The sequence below is a fragment of the Tupaia chinensis genome, unplaced genomic scaffold (assembly GCF_000334495.1).
Source record: "Tupaia chinensis unplaced genomic scaffold, TupChi_1.0 Scaffold145388_1, whole genome shotgun sequence".
Classification (NCBI taxonomy): Eukaryota; Metazoa; Chordata; class Mammalia; order Scandentia; family Tupaiidae; genus Tupaia; species Tupaia belangeri.
The window spans coordinates 18951-24760 of NW_006205249.1; the positions used below are offsets into that span (position 1 = coordinate 18951).

The 5810-nt window shown below is 42.7% G+C and overlaps 2 pseudogenes; both read right to left on the minus strand.

The window, feature by feature from the left end:
* Positions 1–305: 305 nt before the first annotated feature.
* LOC102483658 (EP300-interacting inhibitor of differentiation 1-like) lies at positions 306–992 on the minus strand (annotated as a pseudogene).
* Positions 993–1297: 305 nt separating this feature from the next.
* The window catches only part of LOC102484060 (EP300-interacting inhibitor of differentiation 1-like), a 10948-nt pseudogene continuing 6435 nt past the window's right edge, over positions 1298–5810 (minus strand).

Here is a 5810-nt window from a genome sequence, read left to right on the forward strand (position 1 = left end):
TTCTTTCTTTGACTGCTCAGTATTTGAGCTGGTCTCCTTCCTGCCCACCTCCAACCAGAGGAGAATCAGTATTGGGGTCCCTGCTGGCCCTTCCATACTATTGGGTCTCCCTGACTCCTCCACTTCTGTGGGCCAAGGCCAGCCCAGCCGCTGTCAAGGAGGGTGTGGAGAGGAGGGACATCTGCACGGACGGGAGAGCCTTCTGCTCAGAGCTGCTCACTAGGCAGCCCGGAGCCCCTGGCGGTGGCGCGAGACCGACAGGCTGCACAGAATGTCTCTTTCTCCTTCCTCGTAATCCTTTGCTTTCACCCAGGGTTCTTGCGTTGAGGCTGAAAGGTGGGCAAGGCTCTAACTCCCAGCTCTCCCTCTTGATTTAATTTAATTTCCAAAGGTCTAATGTGGGTTGTCACTCTTAAGTGCCCCCCCACCTCCTTTATTACAAATTCAATAAAAAAATGAAATCTATTGATGGGAAAAAAAAATGGGGTCTTTTCATAACGCATCTGAAACTCATCATCCAGAGCTGCTTCTCTTGTTCTAGATGTTTTCAGGATTATCTTGTTGGCCTCTTCAAGGGCCACCAATACTCGGTAGCCAACTCCATTGAACAGCTCCTCTTCCACATAGTCACAGTTATCCTCTTGATCATCAAATTCCTTGCCTTCACCCTCATGCTCACTCTCATAGTCTGGCCTGCAAACTGGCCCAGCTGCTCCCCAGGGTTGGGCGAATTGACAAGGCCTCATTTTCCCCCTGCTTTCACCATTGGCTGGGCCTCCTCCTCCACTGGGCCTTCCTCCTCAAGCTGTGGTGGGGCCCCATTGCAAGAGGGGCTCAAGGACTGCTCCTGGCCCCACTGCCTACTTCCATCTGGGGAAGATCACCTTCACCAGGAATTACATCCATCTGCAGATCACCACTCTCTTCATACATCTCGGACAGTTTGGCCATTTCTAACATGGTACAAACCATTCCAGCATTAAATCATTAATGTTTGTCCACATTGTATTAAATGTCAGGGTCTTGCCCCAACCCACGGGACAGTCGAACAGGTTCCCTGGGGGAGGGAGTGAGAGATGGGACAAACACATGCACACACAATACGCAGTGCTGATCAAGTCGTCTTCTTCCGTCTACTTCCGGTTTATTGAGGAAAACTGGCGAGTTATATATAGCTGGTGGGCACCAATGTGTTGATTTGGGTCACTGTAACACTCCCTGGACAAGGAGGATCAGCTGGTTGCCGGCTGAAACCTTTCATCCTCAAGTAGTTTCCTCCTCTTTTAACAGCACTTAATTACTCTCTATCAATAATCTCATTACAGCCAAGTTCTTCAGTTGATGATAGACAAACATAAGTAAAAAGAGTGCTTCGATAAAAGCCAACTGATCAAATGGACTCTTCTCTAATACATCTGAAACCTGCCATTCAGAGCTGCTTCTCTTGCTCTGCATGTTCTCCAGAACACCTTGTTGGCCCCTTCAAGGCTACTCTTTGTAGCCAGGTCCACTCAGCAGCTCCTCTTCTGGATAGTCATAGTCATCCTCCCAGTCATCAAATTCCTTGCCCTTGTCCTCCCTCAAAGTCCAGCCTGCAAAATGACCCAGCTGCTTTTCAGGGTTGGGCCTTTTGGCAAGGCCCCATTTGCCCCCTGGTGCCATCATTGGCTGGACCTCCTCCTCCTCCATTGGGCCTTCCTCCTCGAGCTCTGGCAGGGTTTTATTGCAGGAGGGGCTCAAGGATGGCTCCCGGTCCCCACTACCTACCTCCATCTGGGAAAGGTCACCTTCTCCCTGAATCAGATCCATCTGCAGATCATTGCTCTCTTCATACAGCTTGGACAGCTCAGCCATTTCTGACGTGTTACAAACTGTTCAAACTCTCCCTTGTTTATATGTTTATTCCTAATCCAGCAAGAACTCCACATAACAGTCATCCAGTTCCACAGACTCTGATTAGAAAAAGGAAAATGGGGGGGAGGGCAGCAGGTGGCATGGTGGTTAAGGATGCTGGACTCCCACATGGCCTACTGTGGTTCAAGTCCCAGACCTGCCGGCTTGCTTTCTCACTCTTTCTCTCACTCACTCTGTCTCTTCCTGTACAAATTAAAATAAAGAAATAAAGTTAAATAAAATAATTCTTAAAAAAAAAAAGGAAAAAGGGGAGAAAAGACGAAGGGAATGGCTAGACCTGAATGACACAAAGCAAGCCTAAATTGTAACAGACAACTTAGGTAAGGATAAGCAGAGGCAAGGCTCTGCTCTGTCAACATGGCTCTTGCTGAAGCAAGAAGTGTCCCAAGCCTAAACTGTAACAGACAACTAAGGCAAAAATAAGCAGAGGCAAGGCCCTGCTTGGCCAATGTGGCAAAAACTTCCAAAGTGGAAAAGAAACGTTGTGTTAGTAAGGCCAAACAGACTCCAGTCCGAAAAAGAAAAAGGGTGATGTAGGGAGTGGTCAGATCTGAGCTGATAATGGTGCCTTTTAGCTAAGCAGAGACAAAAGACAAAGTCCTGTGAAGTGAGGCAAGGTCTCACTATCTTGAGCTTAACACTGTAAGGTGGTGAAAGAAAACTCTGCCAGAAAAGGCCTGGAAAGATAAGGGGAGGCTTTCACAGAACTACAAGACACCAGATGCTTTATTCTGCTTCTCCCTCCCCCTTTGGCCCTAGAAAACAATAAACCTGGGAATGACTCAGGGCCAAGGCTGCCTCCACCAGAGGTGCCTGGGCCACCTGATCCCCATTTTTCTCTACTTGTGTATCTGTGTATTTTTTTTCTTTCTAAATCCATTTTCTTGCCACTCAGAGTCACATCCCACCAAACAGGTCGCAGCAGAAGTGGCACCTCAACAGGGATCTAAGCACAGAAGAACTACAAAGAATGAGGTGAGTGGACACTCCTGAGTCCAGCCAGAAATAATAGAGTAAAAAAAAAAAAAACTAATAGAGTAAAATAAGGAATGAATTAGAGTTGGGTGTAAAAGATGAGGACAGAATTGTCTAAAGACAGAGATATGTATGTCCAAATGTTGTGCATGTTAAAAGTTAGGGGCGGTAAAGTTATTATCAAGTAGTTGTATCAATTCCTGGACTTTGTGCAGGAGATATTCCGCTGGTTCCCAGAACCAGGAACAGTTAATGAGGAGACATAGAGCAAGGTCAGAAAAAAAAGGGAGTAATTGTTAAACCTTTTGTTTACATGTGTATATATATGTGTATACATACATGTTATCATACATTATATGTCACATGTCTATGTGATCAAAGGTCTTAAGGAATTACATTCTATTTAATTTATAAAAAGAGGGCTCATACAAATTAAATGCTTTTTTAAAGAGGTTTTGTTATAGGATATGTGCACTCTCTGGAGAGACGGAGAAAGCGAGAAATCACCCCCCACCCTGGGATAATGGTCACACTGTAAACCCTTCTTCTCCATTTTCTTCTGTGTATTTTGGACATGCGTACACATGAGTGTCTGGCGTGAGTTTTAAGTCATCAGGTCTGAGACTCAAACCACAGTAGATTACACGGGAATCCAGCAATGTAACCATTACACTATCTGCTGGTCCCAATTTAACTGCTTTTTAAGTTCATGTGACTTGAACTCTTTGACAAATAACCTGGCTTCAATTTTGGTTAAAAATTATAAAAATAGTAATAATAATAAACAAAGATCTTCACCAAGAATGATGTCTTTGGGTGCCTGGACCACCCAATCCCCACTTTACTTGTGTGTCTGGTTTTTTTTTTCTTTCCAAATCCACTGTTGTTCCCACTCAGAGTCACATCCCATCAAGTAGGTCACAGCACTTTCTCATCATTAACAAAATCAACTCAAAATGGATCAAAGATCTAAATGTAAAGCCTCAACCTATAAAACTACTGGTGAAAAACACAGGGGAAACTCTTGGAGACATTGGAGTAGTCAAAGATGTCTTAAATTAGACCCTCAAAACACAGAAAAAAATAGACACATGGGAATAAATCCAGCTTAAAGGCTTCTATATAGCAAAAGAAACAATATTCAGAGTGAAGAGATGAGTCTGAAATGAAAGTATTTTCAAATTATGGTTCAAATAACAGATTGATAATGGTAATATATAGAAAACTCAAGTAATATACCCACAAAAACAAACAAACAAACAATCATTTTAAATTGGGAAAACAGAATCTATGGGAGTTTAGGTTCTCTTCTCAGCGCAGAATCTCTCACATATCAGAGCAGATCTAGGAAAATTCTCAGATGAATCAGAGAAATTCTATAGTAAATTGTCAGTTTACCTTAACTTTTGACTGAACATTAACTTAAAGACCACCAGAATCACTCCTGATAATCCTGAAGGCTGGGAACGTCCCCAAAGGGCAGGATCTGGAAAAGCTCAGGTCAGAACCTCTGTCTTGGAAAGACTAAATGTTTCCAATGTGGAAATCCTGGGCACTAGAAAGGACAGTGCCAATGACTGGCATCCTTCTGTCCCCTCGGGGACAAACAAGAATTAAGGTTATTAAAATAATAATTTCTATCTAAATAAGAGGTTAACATTGTTTCTAAAAGTAAACTTTTTTTTTTTGGAGAGGTTTTTTTGCTATAGGGCATGTGCGCTTGCCAGACAGACAGAGAGAGACAGAGAGACAGAAAGCGAGTAATCACCCCCCAGGGGGGATGGCCACACCACAATCCCTTCTACTCCATTCTCCACTCGGGATCTTGGGTACGCACACACATATGCCCGGCGTGAGTTTTAAGTCACCGGGTCTGGGACGCAAACCGCGGTTGACTACATGGGAGTCCAGTGACATAGCCATTACACTAACTGCTGGTCCCTAAAAGTAAACTCTTAAGAAGAAAAAAATGAGGGAAAATAATAGTAAACAGGAAAAGGTGACATAAATTAGAAGGTAAGATGGAAAGATATAGTTTTAGTAAACAATATTAAAAGGAAATGTTGAGGAGAGACAAGGGGACAGGCCTTCAGAAGAAGACACCTTCATGGCTCCTGAAAACGAGTGATTTCAGGGAAATAAAAGAGATGAAGGGTTTCCACTGATAATTCAGTCCCCAACCCACAAACTCGAGTGATAAGAAGCCTCTCAAGCTTTCTCTTTTTTGTGATTTTTCCTTTTTAAAATTTTTTAAGGTAAAGCATTTTCTTGGCTTTTCAGCCTGTCCTTTCCCTTTATCTTGTTAATAATCCCCTCTCCACCTCCCACCTAGGAGAGGAAAGGGGATAGACTTTCAGAAGAAGACACCTTTATGGCTCCTGACAACTAGTGATATTTTTTCTCCAAGGGAAAAGAATAGCTCCTTTTTATCCACCAACAGTTCAATGGAAATCATTGAGTTGTCTGATAAAGAATTTAGAATATTTATAATGGCGAAGCTAACAGAGATGGAAGAGAAAAGATACAATGAACTGCAGAAGAGAAAGGAGAAAAGAGCTAATGAGTTCCAGGAAGTGAAGAGATTCTTGCAAGATCTAAAAGAGGAATTATATACTTTAAAAAAGAATCAAATGGAACTGAGATAAAAACTATATTTCAGGAAGTCAAAATCTCCCTTGAAAGTATTAAAAGCAGACTAGATCATACAGAAAATTGAATCTCAGATGTAGAAGAGAAAATTGCTGGTCTAGAAAAATCCACCACAAAGACTGAGAAAATGGCCCCCAAAATGAGACTAATACACGAGAAATACTAGATACCATCAAACGTCCAAACATCCAGATAATTGGTATCCCAGAAGGCAAAGAGACTAATAAGGGCATTGATAATCTATTCCATGAAATCCTATAAGAAAACTTTCC